The following is a 15324-nucleotide window of genomic DNA, read 5'->3' on the forward strand; positions in this document are numbered from 1 at the left end:
GATCATGATTTTGAATTGACAAAGGACCAAAGCTGACAAATAATTTTGATTGATAAATGCACCAATTTACGAGGAATAATGACAAATTGATCCAAATTAACACGATTGAGAAGGACGATGATCGATGACAAATTGATCACAAAATGACAAGATTGAAAATGATAACGCAAAACGACAAGATTGGAAATGATAATGATCGATGACAAATCAATCACAAAATGACAAGATTGACAAGAGGACAAAACCCTAATTAGGATTGACGATGTCCAAAATGATGACAAATTAGCACGCACATTGATGCGACAGGATAAGATTGACCAAAATCATGACTGAAGATTGTTGTCGACAAGACCAATTTCGAAAGCAAGACAATTGAAGAATGCAGAAGAAAGAATCGATGCTTGCAAATGATAAAGACCAAGTGCGTGACATAGGAGAAATGTTAATGCGATGCAAAAACCCTAAAATAAGGCAATGCGCAATTGTTAAAGTATGATTCCGCAAGCATTGACCATTTTTAGGTGTCTACACAAATAATTATAAAAGCCTAATAATTAATAAATAAATAAACCAAGGCTGTATTACATTAAAGCCATAATAATAATTATTGAGAGACTTAAATCTCGTATTTCTGCTTGGAAGGCTAGGTGGTTATCTCTTTCAGGTAGGATACTTCTCATTAAAATGGTCCTATTTGCCATTCCTAATTACTATATCTCAGTTCTTCAAGCTCCCAGATCAGTCATCTCCCAAATTGAAAAGATTATTCGATCTTTTCTTTGGAAAAATAACATGACAGAAAATAAAAAGATTCCACTGATTTCTTTGACCAAGATGTCTCTTTCCAGGAAAGTTGGTGGTGCTGGGATTTAGGACTTATCTAAAAGAAATAGGGATTTTAGGGGCAAACTAGATTGGTATATGTATACTAAGCCCCAATCTTTGTGGTGACAAATTATGCAGGCTAAGTATTTGGATTCCCAGAATCCTGCTAGGATCTTCACAATTTCTAATCCTCCACAGGGGTTTGCTATTTGGAACTTTATGACCTCATGTAGGGAAGTGGTCTCTAATTTTCTCTCCTCGCAGGTCCATTCGGGGGAGGATATTCTTTTTTGGAAAGACTCCTGGAATGGCTTTCCTCCCCTTTCGCAACATGATTCTCTTGCTTCCGTTTCAGTTGTTCTTTCTCAATCATGGGGAGTTAGATTGGTTGATTATGTAGATAGTGTTGATCTATTTTCTCACAAGGTCTCATGGAAGGATCCCTCTACTCTTCCATTGTCCTTGTAGGAAATTAAAAATTTTAAATCTATTTTGCAAGACCGAGTGGCTTTCCTTTCTAACATCAAAGATCAACTTATTTGGTGCCTTTCTAAATAGGGAAACTACTCTGATAAAGAAGGATATTTTGCTGTTCAGCAAATGGCCAATCAAAATGCTCCTCATCGTGCCTTTTTGTTCTGTTGGAATAATTTAGTATTACCTAAAGCTGGTGTTTTTCCTGGCTCACACTGCAAAATAGAATTTTGACTAGTGACCGTTTAGTCAAATTTAATATTGCAGCCTCCTTTTCTTGCATCTTATGTGGTAAAGCTCTTGAAGATGTCAATTATCTTTTTCTTCATTGTGAGTCTGTGAGTAGTTGTTGGCATTTTGTCCTCCAAAAGTTATCTCTTTCATTCCCTTTACCTTTATCTTTATGGGACATGTTTCAGGCTTGGCCAGTTTTGTATTCATCTTCTCTATTTGCTTGTTTGTGGTTTATAATTCCCTCTTTAGTCATATGGGCCATTTGGTGGGAAAGAAACAAGCACATTTTTAGATGTGACTCATCGGATTTATTGGTTGTTCTTGGGATTTTGGAAAGAAGTATTATTGAGCAAGTTAATGCTCATGTTCGAAAATATTTTAATATGAATTCAGAGTTCTCTTCCTGGGATAATTTTATGATCTCTTCTTGGAAAAGTATCATTATTCCTGTATCACCCACCTTTCCAAGGATTCAAAAAACACCTGTAGACAGAGATTCCATAAAATGACATCTTCCTAATGCCCCTGTTTGTAAGTTGAATTTTGATGGTTCCTACCGTGGAAATCTTGGTGATTCAAGAATAGGGATAGTTTTTCGTGATCATTTGGGTTTTTTATTAGCATTAAAAGCTATGCCAATTTCTTCTGGCACAAATAATATGGCTGAGGCTTGTGCTCTTTTAGAAGGTCTTGTTATGGCTAAGGATTTGAATTTCAAATACCTTCATATTGAAGGTTATTCGGCTATTGTCATTAATGCTTGCAAGGCAAGAAAAGCTGATAATTGACATTTTCGGTATATTCTTGAGCAAGTATGGACTCTTCTTGATACATTTGAGCACCTCATCATCTCACATGTTTATCGTGAAGGTAATGCATTGGCTGATTGCCTCACTAATATGGGTTGTGACAAAATTGTTATTGATTCCTCTCGATTGGGGTGTGATTTGATGAGCTTCCCAAACCTATTAAGTATAGCCTGTAGAGAGTCGAGTATTTAATATTTCTTATTATATGATTGCTCATTTATACGAGTTGATATTCTCTTCTCTTGGTGAGGTATTTCTTTTCATAATTCCATTTGGTTTTGATTTGAGGAACTTTGCCTTACTCGATCATCACTTGGCATTCATTAATGATGAGCTGGTTGTTATTGATGTTGTTCGTGTGTTTGGTACTCTCTTCTGGTGTGAAATTTGGAGATATTTATTTTCACATTGGGAATCTGTCCTTCATATGCCATTTAAAGTTTGGAGTGGTGTTGTTTTCATGATTATCTCTATATGCCGCTTCTTTTGGTCTGTCAGATTTTTTATGATATATCTCCTCTTTCTTTTCATTTATGACATAAAAAATTTGGGCTTCATTTATCTCTAGCATTTCTGCATTCACCTCTTCTCCTTTGGCATTTGTCTATAACGGCGGACCGCAGATCTCATGTCATTGGTGTCAGTCATGTTTTGGACCCTTTTGTTTCTTGTAAATTCTTTGCATTTTGTAGTATATATATATTTTTGTTGTAGGTATTTTTTGGTGCAGGGGCATGTCAATTTTGGTTGCGGGAGTTCTTTTTGCATTGCCTTCAAGATATCCCAGGAACTTATTTTTTAAATAAGCTTACATGCTCCTATTCTGTAAAATGAGCTTGCATGCTCCTATTTGTAAATGAGCTTGCATGCTCCTTTGCTGATCTCTATTTTGTAACTAGCTCCAGCTAGAGGATTGTTCACTACTTCTCTTCTATAGCCATGTTGAGGAGCAATGACCGGAGTTTTTCTTGCTGGTTCTTTTCTCTGGGAGCTCAGTTTGAATCAATTTTTAAATATATTGTAAAAAATTATTATTAATAGAATATATCAAGTGGCATAGCCACCTTGCCAAAAAAAATAAAAATAAAAATAAATCAAAAGCTATTTATATAATAAAATATTCTAATTAATAATTGTAGACACCTAAAATTGTCATGTCTAATTAAATAAATATCTTTATTTATTTAATTATCTTAGCCTAATTCTTCTATTAATTAAATAAATCTTTATTTATTTAATTAATTCATTTATCCTCTTCTAGCCTTATTTCTCATTTAAATAAATACATTTATTTATTTAAATTATCCTTTCTCCTAAATTAAATAAATATTTTATTTATTTAATTGATCCCCATTCTTCTATTAATTAAATAAATCTTTTTTCTTATTTAATTAATTCATTAGCCTTTTCTACCTATGACACATGTCATTCATCTCTTAATTCATACACTACCTACCCCCTTTCATTATTTTATTATTTTCTTTACCTACCCTCTAATCATAGCCAACCTCCTTTTACACCTCTCAATCTTATCCCTCCATTTCATAGAGTGTCTTCTATATAAGGAGATGCTTCCTTCATTATTAAACCTAACTACCTAGCTAATGAATCAAGCTAACTACTACTTGGCATATGAGATCCTACTTGCAACCACACTTCCGTTCTTTGTTGAGCTCTTGTGCACATAAAATCTGAGAGCAAATATATCAAGCAAGATGAATGGAGATAGGAAGAATGGAGATTCAAACCCTATTGGACATGTGATGGTATAATCTTTGTGATTTCATTTGATTTGCGTTGTCTTAGGTAATCTTCATATGTTATGGTGGATCTTTGTTGTTGTTAGGCTAGGGTTTTTGTGGTTGAATTCATTTAGTCTTCCAATATTGTTATTGTTGTATCCATTTCATCGTAAACAATAATAAAGCCTTTTCTTACTAAATGATAATATTAATATTAATTCAACAACACTTTATTATTAAATATTATACCAACTATTTATGTAATTATTTATTATAAACTATATTAATCTTTTATTTTAATTTAACATTATTAAACTATATAAATCAATTCAATAAAATAATTAATAATTGACCAAGCTACACAAAGCAAACCACCATAAAATAATCCAAGAAAGCATAACACACTAACCATGACTCGTGCCAAGACTCTAAATTGACAAGGGTAATCAACTTAAACCGAGAGTATAGGGTGGGTTATCATGTCAACTCCGATCTACTTGCCATTGGGATACAACATGCTTAGTCCTGTGAAGCCAGGTGGAGTCGATGTCTAGTACTTGAAAATCTGACATCCACAAAGCCATGATACAACATATATAATATATAATGAACATACAAGTGATAGAGAATCACAATGACATATCATCCTCACAATGAGGTATGAAATCATCTCTACTCACACAAACAGTCACCCAATATAGTATCAATGCATCACATAGAATCATAATCATAGAATGGGGTTAGTACATCATAAAATAACATCAAATAATCATAGAACAAACATGTGTTGGCATTGTGTTATCATTGATGTCAACCGGTATAGCATGTTACCGGTATAACAGGATATCCGATATGGGAAGAATAGTTGATATGCTATCAGTGTTATCAATCAGTAGTGTGGACAATGAAGCCAATAGGTAAGCATGTTGGAGTAATAGGTTTACATGTTAGTATTGGGAAGATGCAATCGATTAGTGAGTATGCATGCTGATGTTGAACAAGCATCATAGAGAAGTGACTGGTGAGTGATAAGAACTGACAAGTGTGTGAAGGGTAAAGCTTTCTGCAGTATGAACTAGTGAAGGGATAGTAGTACACCCGACATGCTAGTGTGATGCCATTCAACTGGACTCCCACCAGATGAAGAGAAGGTTGATAGAATGTGTGCTGCTTTAGTGAGCTAAGATGACATATGGAAAAGGTACTGGGACATATGTCAAGTTGAAGATTTATCCTCTCCTTAGTGAAGTCACATCATTACCAACAGGTGACATAGATCTTCCTCTACCAGTGTTTAGCAATGAAGTGTAGTTGTCTACTCTTCCCACCGTTAAGTGGTAATAACTGACTTATCCCACAAGATAAATGTCATACTTCATGACACTCCAGGATAAGATAGTTAGAGTAAGAAAAGGAAGGTGATTGGATGCATAGACCAGATGACCAAAGTGGAAGATGAGGAAGTCTCTATAGTTTGAGATAAGGGATGTACACTAGATTAGCATGTGAAGACATGATCTTCTCCCAGGACAGAGAAGGAGGAGTTGAGATGACATGTTTATCACCTTGACAAATTGGTTGAGAGGAGAACCTATCAAATGAAGATGAGGTTCTGCAGTTCCACACATGGAGTAATTAGGATGCAGATGGTGAAAGGGTCTTTCCACAGATGCATAGTTACTGGGGGTTGATAGCATGAAGACATCATGCATATTATCGGTATGAAGCCAGATACATGTCATCCGGTAAACAAGGTAGTTACTAATATGCAACAAAGAGTCAAGAAGCAAAGTGGAGTGCTCATAATCAGGTGGTAAGGTACATTATGACTCACCATGGATATCTACTGCTGGTCAGCAAGGTGATGACTAGTAAATGTGATTAACCAGTAGTGCAGGAGACTGTATGGAAAGATGGTTAACCGACAAGGTATGATGTACTAGTAGGCTTAGATGACTGGTAGGTGTGCACCAGTTAAGTGTTTGGTCGGTGATCCTTTCTGAACTGACACTTAAGTCTAAGGTGACGAATACTGATAGAGATGCCACGTGGAGTTGAAGTGGAAAACATGCAGAGGTCGGTGAAGTGTCGTGAGGTTGTTGGCATTGGTTGACATTAAATATTAACTGCATAAATCATAGGTTACTAATAGTGGTTTGCGGCTCAAAGTAGAATGATAGATTGAGATCAAGATTGGTAATGCAATGATCAATGAAGGATGCCTTGCTACAAATCAGATTTGGTGGAGAAACCAGAGATATCATTTATGTTGATTTGACCAAAATGTTAGGATGATAGACAGGTAGTAGCTTGCTAAGTTTAGTAAATGTACTCTAGAAGACATGATAATGGTGGTGATGTGCAGACTGTCATCTCTGAGACAAGATCTGAGCTGATTTGATACGCCTCAAAGGTGGTGGAAGAAACCCTAGCGCACAAATGTTTGAACTCAAGATTTGGTAGGGAAACTTGGCTGTATAGGTGCAGACTGAAGAATGAGAGTGTTGATGATGCCATAGATAGAGAAGGAGGGAATGAGCATGTGAGTAGACCAGTCAAGCGAAAATAATAGAAGATCATAGTGATTGAGTGTAAGGAAGACACAACTGACAAAAGGGTTTAGTTGAGGCTTAACTAGTAAGGTCAAAAGCAACCGGCAAGATGCAAAAGAAGAAAAGTGTAGAAGTGAACTGGTTGTGTTCAAGCCAGCAAGAGGATATCATAGAGTGAAGGGGTTGTGAGTATGTTGTAGATAAGATCCGACAGACATAGGACAAAGCGAGGCTAAACCGACAAGCTGAGTAACCTATAGTCAAGTGTAGAGTTTGTCAAATGAATAACCAATAGAGCTCAAGTCGGTAAGTGAGAAGATACCGGGGAGAAGGAGAAGAGACAAAGAGAATAGGGAACCAGTGACCAGTTTCATAGACAAAATGAGGCAATAGTGAATGAGATAGAGTGTGAACTGTCAGAGAGGAGACTGAGTAAAGACTGAAGATACTACCGCTAAAGATGAGGAGAAGGGAAGCCGGTAGAGAGATTATTCATGAGTGGTTATAGAACACATTTCTAGCCAAGCTATTACTTTTGTATTTTATTATATTCATTGTAGATCACTGGGTTGGTGCTCGGTGTAGGGGTTGTAGCTCCTTTGGGTTGTTGCCCATAAAGAATCAAGGGTTGGTTCTCCTTGGGTTGGTGCCCTAAATCAGTAGGGGTTGGTGCTCCTTGGGTTGGTGCCCTAAATTTTGTAATTGTTGTTTTTATTGTGAGGTTGGATTGGAGGAGTAGATTCCAACAACATTTCTCACTGAGGTTTTTCCCATCTTGGGTTTTCCTTGTATACATTGGTGTCATGTGATATGCATTTGTGTGTGCTTGCCTTATGATATCTTTCCTTCTCTTACCGATAGGTTAACTTGACATTAGGATTGGTAACCGCTAATCACCCTTAGTATTAAGAGGTTTAGAATTGGAAACCACTGATTCACCCCCCCTTTCAGTGGCATATTGTGTTCAACAACATGATACACGCATAGAGGTGAACACGCAATGATCATCATTGAGTAATCCATCCTCACAATAGTCTACAAAAATCATCATCCACATGAAATCATAATGTCAAACACAATATAACATGTCTATTATCCATAAAGAAGCATCCAAAAACATAGGTAAATCCATAAACATCTAGTCAAAGCATCACAAAAATAGTCTAAACTATGCCAATATAATCTATTAAAGCACAAAATAATGGACGAGTCAAGGAGAGACACTACATTGCCAAATCAAAATCCCCCCCTCTACAATTTCCTCCTTGCTCCCTTTATATCTTTTGCATTTTGTTTTTGAGAATTTGTGTATAAGTGTTTTGTGACCAACAATACCACCTTGATTAAACAAGTCATTTGAGCCCTAAGTTACCCAAGCACCATTGTGACCCAACAAAAAAGACCTTAGAGAGTAGGGATTTCATAATCCTAGCTCTTTTCAAGAGAGGCTATGCTTCACGAAGCCTACATGTTAGGTGAGTATAAAAGGCCCATCAACACAATCTCACATATCTTTAAAACAATGCAACACTTTTTCTATATCTAACACAATCAGATCATCCTCATATATATTTTTAGGATTCCCAAAGATACTGAGAGGGGGGTGAATCAGTATCTGACTGGTATAATAATTTTCTTAACTAATAACATGAAAAGCATATCAAAACTATGTACCGGCAAACCAAAAATAATGTAGTAAATAAGAATAGCAACCACAACATAAGAGACACACCATAACACAATATTTTAAAGAGGAAACCCGGTGTGGGAAAAACCTCGGTGGGATTTATGACCCACAATATTCACTTATTGGCCAATAAGAGATTATTACTGCTTACAATAGGGGCCTGCACATGCAGGAAGGCCAAGTGCCTAGAGCTCATTGCTCAATTACAAAGAAGTCACATTGACTTACTAATCCAATATCTTGTACTGCTTCAGATCAGCATCTACTATGCTAGATTCAGTACCGATTTAAGCTCTGCTACATACATAAACCCTTATCCCAATAATTCGCACATTAGTTCTGCTATCTTCTTTTCATACTTCACATTCTAAATGATCTATAATGATCTCATACATATATGAGTCATATTACAATACGCCAAGTCGTCTTACTAAAGATTTTACAATTAAATACAAAATACATTTAAACAAAATTCCTGTCGGCCATGGTGCTGGTGAACAATCTTTGGGTGCTGGTGATCTGTATGCTGGTGTAGAGTTTGCCGGTGCCGGTGCCTGTGTCTTCCTGTCGGTATCACATGATTGTAAGGTTGCCATCAATGACAATACCTTCAATCATCTACAATTTCTCATTGGAGTGTGCATTTACCAACATATATACTGTCTTTTGGGAAACATAATCTTCCGAGTCGGACAAGACAAAGATCTAAAATAGGTCAACACTAAATATTATGGTGGTGGGAAGGAATGAGAAGTAGACCATACCACAACACACATCAACGATAAGATCAACACGTTACAATCTTTACAAATTCTAGACCCAAAACATGACTCGCATGCTACATCAAAACCCAATACACATCCTCAAATTCCAAACTTAATACGGACCCAAACATCATTGCCCAAAAGATCAAAAATAAGAAGGGAACCTTGATACACATTAATACCATCAATCAACACTATATCCGATAACCAAAAATATCCGAATCACTAACAACACATATGATCTACCAACACATCTTCTGGAGCACCAAAGATTCCACGAACACATATTCCAGATGACCAATAAAAAGAACATCAAAGACATTAATGATAACCATTATGTTGACATCAATGACAACCGCTCAACATCATCACCATCATATCTGCAACACAAGATGTGTGGAAGGTGCAACTATACTTGTAGACACCTAAATTTGATTAATTATATTAATTGAATTTAGTTGTCTTAGTCGCATTATGTATTATTTAATTAATCAACGCCATCCCATTAACTAAATTAATTTAATTAATTAAGCTATATCCTATTAATTAATTAAACTATCTCCTTGATCATTTAATTAATTAATTTCTCCTTCTTCTATTAAATAAAATAAATAAATCAATTTGTCTTATTTAATTCATTTATGTCTTTTTCCTCTTGGTCCTTTAATTTGAATTAAATAATTCTAATGAATTCTAATTTGAGCACATGGCTTCTAACCATAACCTTTGGTTCTTAACCAACCCACTAACTAACCCTTGGTTCTTAACCAACCTTATCCTAAGATGTGCACATTCCTATTTTAAATAAATGAGGAAAATAATCTAAATTTGGGTGTCTTACTCCCAAATTGACTCTTGGCTTCCCTTCCACATGCCATCCTTTGTATTGCCACTTGGCCTCAAACAAGACAAGTGTTGTATTTTCAAACACCCTCATTTTCCCTCCATTTTTATTTAATGCATCAATTTTCCTTCACAAATCATCACTCTCATTTCATAGAAAAATTATCATGCCATTTTGAGTCCATAATTTGTATCCATTTTAGCTTAAATCTTGCAATTTATCATCAACCATATTGCATTTGCATCATCATGGATCTATGTTGAGCACTCTTGGAAGTATCAAAGTGAGTACACATCAAACCAAATCAAAGGACAAATCTTCATCAAAAGAGGCTTGAAGTTTTCATTTCCTTGCCTATTTCTTATCCACTTGGCTTCTTTTTAAACGTCCCTATCTTGAGTGTTTTCTTGATATTTGTGTTGTTTAGGTTGTTTATATTAAATTTTTGATCATTTTATTTACTCACATTTATCTACACACATTTCTAGCACGCTCGGTAGGACCTCCTTCACGGGTCAATCTCACGTGTTTTTTGCTATTTCAGTGTTTTATCACATATTTCAAGTTCTTGAAGGCAAAAACATGATATAGTAGGCCAATATATGCTTTGATGAAAGTCATTTTGGTTGGAAGTCCTTTTTTATGAACCAACATGAATGAGATGAGAAACCGTGAGAATGAGGTGAGAAATCACGAGAACACATTCTTGCCATTTGACTGCTAGGTATATAGTTTTTGTATTTTTATTGATAAACAATGGGTTTGCACTGGTAAAATTATTTTCGTGTTTTTTGCTCTCAAATTTCTACTTTTCCTTAATTTTTTTTAAAACAGAGGGTTTGAAATGACATGCAATGGGTTTGCGAGTAGAATTAGAAATAGCGGGTTTGAACTATGAAATTGCGGGAATAATGTTCTCTTTTTTTTAAAAATTTTTTTTAGATTCTTGATCCATAGTGTCATAAAATTGTGACCTTGCAATTTTTGACCGTATTTGGGTCTTCGCATTGGCGGACGAATCCCTAAGCCTGACTGGAGACCTGAGACATGCTCATACCATCAGAACCTTGCAATTTCTTGCAGCGTGCACTGCCTTCTCTCACTTCCTATCCTGAATTAGGGTAGGATAGGGGAGTGGTGCCCCTATCCTTGCCCTATTTTGGGCCCCCCTTGGACCTATCTTGCATTGGGCTTGTCAATTGCGAGCAGGAAAAGGTTTCCCTATGTCGGCCTAAAATTGAAAATCAGTTAAAAACCCTAATTGGAAAGTATATAAGGAGCGTTTTCCCCTCCTATTTGCATGAGTTCAATAAGTTCAATAAGTGAAAGGAGTTCAAGAAGTTCAAGCAAAATTGATCACAAGTGAAATCAATTGCAAGCATTCAAGCATTCAAGCATTCCATTGAGCATCTCAAGTCTCGTTTCAAGGCTAGGTGTTGATTCAAGTCAAGGATTCAACCATTGAGGAGGATATCTCTACCAACCTTTAAGACATTCAATTGCACATATCCTTTCAAACAACTTTATCTACATTTCAATTGCATCCTCTCTTGAGGTTAATTCTACTTCAGACATTTCCTTTCATTTACTTGCAAGCGTTTTTCATCATTTAGTTAATTCCAAAATGGGGTTTGACCTGAAGGCGAGCCCCCAATCCCAACAAAATTTCCTCTCTTTGATGTGTGTAGGTTGCAAGTGCGTAGTTGTAATTGCAGGTTTAGGCTTCATTTTCAGAGACAGAAAAGCCCTTTTTGGCGTGCAAATTTTCAGAGGACCAAGTACACTTTCAACCCGGTCTCGACAACTTTCGCTCAAATTTGCAGGGGAGCTTCATCTCAACATTTTACTGCTAATTCCAGGTGCACAAATTCATCCTGCATCTCTATCTCAAGTTATAATCAGTTTTTAATCATCTTCATGCTTAGTTTCATTTCATTTAATTAAACTTGTCTATTTTAAAACAAGGTTACTTTACTTTCCAAATCATTGTCAATTCATTTATCATTCAAACTCTTTTGATTTGAGATTGGAACTAATGAATTCAACCCGCCTCTTTTAAATGCAATGGGCGTGAGAAGTTGAAGGGAATCCTTTGTGAAACTTTCACTCTTTTCTTAAGGAGGGTAAAGCTTTCCACTTGATCTCCTCACCATCACATTTTTTCCCCATTACATTCTGGTGAACTTGATGTCTTACATGCTTTACACTAAAAATTATTGCATATTTTTCATTTACAAGTTTTATTTTCTTGCAAAACTTAGTGGTTAATTCAATTAAACCCTAGTTGTCAAAATTGAACTCGTGTTTTGCAAAAAATGCTATCTATTGTCTTAGATCTGAAAATTACTTTGCTTGTCAAATTCAATTTCTTCATTTTCTTGTTCAATTTGCAAATTGAATTTACAAAATTAAGTGGTTAATTGTCAAAACCGTAATTTTCAAAAATCAACTCGAAGTTGTGCAAAAATTGGAGTCACCTTCAATTTTTTAGATTTAGGACCATTTTCAGACTTGTCTTCTTGCCTAAAATTCAAATTTTCAATTTCCCTCCTTTTTCCAAAATTCAAAATTTTAAACTTCAGTGGTTAGGCCCTAAAACCCTAATTTTCAAATTTACTTTGATTTTGTGCAAAATTCAATGAATTTTAGTTTTCTAAATATTATTCAAGGTGACCCTATCCATTAGGTTTGACCTTTTTCAAATTTGTAATTCAATTTCTCATATTTTTCAAAACCCTAATAGGGTCCTATTTTGACATTCAAACCTTAATTTTGGCTATAAATTTCGTAAAATCAACCATTTTTTTTGGGGTTTGCTCTAAAATCATCGTACCTTTCATCATTGAATTTTTTTGAAAAGTTGGGCGGACTAGGTGCACTTTCAACCTGGTCCTCGATTTTTTTACTGAAATTTCGGGAGACTGTTATGACTATATTTAATTGCTTAAATCCAGAAAATTGGCTATTTTTGTTGAATTTTGATCCCTCTAAAATAAAAAATACTTCCCAATTTCAACATTACAAATTTGAAGAACACATTTAAAATTAAGAGGTTAATTATAATTTGCCCTGATTTTAAAAAACTTAATTTTGTCAAAATTAAGTGGTATCTCATTGGCTCTAATTTTCAATTTCAATTTCTTTTCATTCATCATAAATCATCTTGGAAATTGTGTAATTTCCTCTTTCCACAAAGTTCAAATTGTATAATCATCATTTTCATGAATATTGCATTATTCAATTTTGCAAACTTTGTTCTTAGAATTCCAAATTCAAAATTCAAATTCAAAATTTCCCTCTAGTGCATGAGTTTTACAACTATCAGTCCTACATATACTATCCCCATTAGATGAAGCATTAAAATTAAGGCTTCCCAAGGTTTAATTATCGGAGAGATGGAGCCTAATTTGGGTGACTTCTTCAATGAGGATAATGCTAATTCTTCCCATCCTAATAACATCCTTATCTATCCAATTGACGATTCCAATGATGAAGAAGAAGCTTTGACTAGAGTTTCCATAGATCAACTTTCAAAATTGGATAATGAATTTGACAACTTTCAACAATGGATGTCCCAAGAATACCCTAATAGTGAAGCTCTTCCATTGATTGAAGGTCTAAAACACATGATTCAAAGTGATAAGAATGGAATTGATATATTGCGTGGTATTGCTCACATTGTTGATTCTTATGTTATACCTATAAAGAGTTGTGCTGAGAACTTAGGTTATTCACAACTTCCTACACAAATCAATCATTCTATTCCTTTGACCACTTTAATTACTAGCATTCCTCCTTTCACTTCAAACATCATGGCTACATCAACTCAAAATTTCATACCTACAACTGTTAGTCATGGGGGCAATCCCTCTTCTTCATTTAATCCTCCTTCTTTATCGATGCCTTTAATGAGTATTCCTATTATCTCTCAACCAATCAATGTGACACAAGGGGGCAATTCATCCAATCATTCTATCCCTCCTTTTAGTGTCCCATTTCCTACTCAATCATCACCTATGCTTTCTTACCATAGTGTTCCACCACCTTATTCTCAATCAATGCCTTCTTTCAATAACATCACACCACCTTCTCAATCAAACACATCTAACATAAATTTCTCAACCAAAGCAACCATTAATAGCCTTGCCCAAACTGTGTCATCACTGCAACAACAAATTGCTTCTATGAGTCAATCCAAGTTTAGTGTGCCCACATTTGATGTCGCGGGCCCACTTTCTCTTGATATTCTTAGAGCTGTCACTCCTAAACACATTGAAGTCCCTCAATTGGAACTCTATAATGGAAAAGGTGATCCTTTAACACATGTTAAAATATTTCAAACATTGTGTACTGACTTTGCTTATGATCAAAGATTGCTTGCCAAATTGTTTACTAGAACATTAAGAGATAAGGCTTTACAATGGTATTGCTCTTTGCCTGCCTATTCTATTACTTCTTTTCAACAATTAGCAAATGCTTTTATTCAACAATTTCAAAAAAACATAGGTCCTACAATCAGTTTGACTAATTTAATGCATTGTAAACAAGGTGTTAAAGAAAAAGTGACTGATTTAATTGGTAGATATAAGCATTTGTGTTCTCAAATTTCTTTTCCAGTGCCTGATAATGATATTCAAAGAATTTTCATTTCTAATTTGCAAAAAGACATTAGGGACAAACTTCTCCTTTCTGAGTTTACTTCCTTTCCATAGTTGTGTGCAACACTTCACAATTATCAATTAATTGTGAGTCAATAGGAGCAATCTACTCCTATGGCTTTGAGTGATAAGGGTGAGAGTGCTCAACAACCATTTACGAAGTTCAAATTGAATAAAGGCTTCATCAAATTCAATGACACCATCATCAACAACAAAGCGTATGCTACAACAGGTGTACCTCCTATTTCTTTATTTTTCAAAAGAGAAAGACAATTTACTCCTTTGAATGAATCTTTGCATAGAATCATGTCTCAATTGTTACAAATATATGCTATCAAACTTCCTCCAATAAAACTAGTTGACCCTTCTAAGGCAGCCTCACCTTACTTTGATAATAATTCTTTTTGTCAATTTCATCGTCAACCTGGTCATGATATTGAGAAATCTCTTGCATTAAAAAGTAAGATTCAAGACTTGATTGATAATAATACTATATCTGTGGTAGGTGCGAATGATAAGGGAAACAAATTAGTAGCTCCTCCTAATCAAAATCTTAAGATTTTTACCGATCCTTTACCCTCTCACACCTCTAACATGATTGAGACTGAACATACCTCTTTCTCTCCTTCTGATCTCACTACCACGACTCCAAATTTAGTGAATATGGTAGAGAAACAAGAAACACCTAAGGATCCATGTATCACATTTGACCTGAGCGAGATCACTAGAGCACCC

This window comes from Cryptomeria japonica, chromosome 10 (assembly GCF_030272615.1).
Source record: "Cryptomeria japonica chromosome 10, Sugi_1.0, whole genome shotgun sequence".
Classification (NCBI taxonomy): domain Eukaryota; kingdom Viridiplantae; phylum Streptophyta; class Pinopsida; order Cupressales; family Cupressaceae; genus Cryptomeria; species Cryptomeria japonica.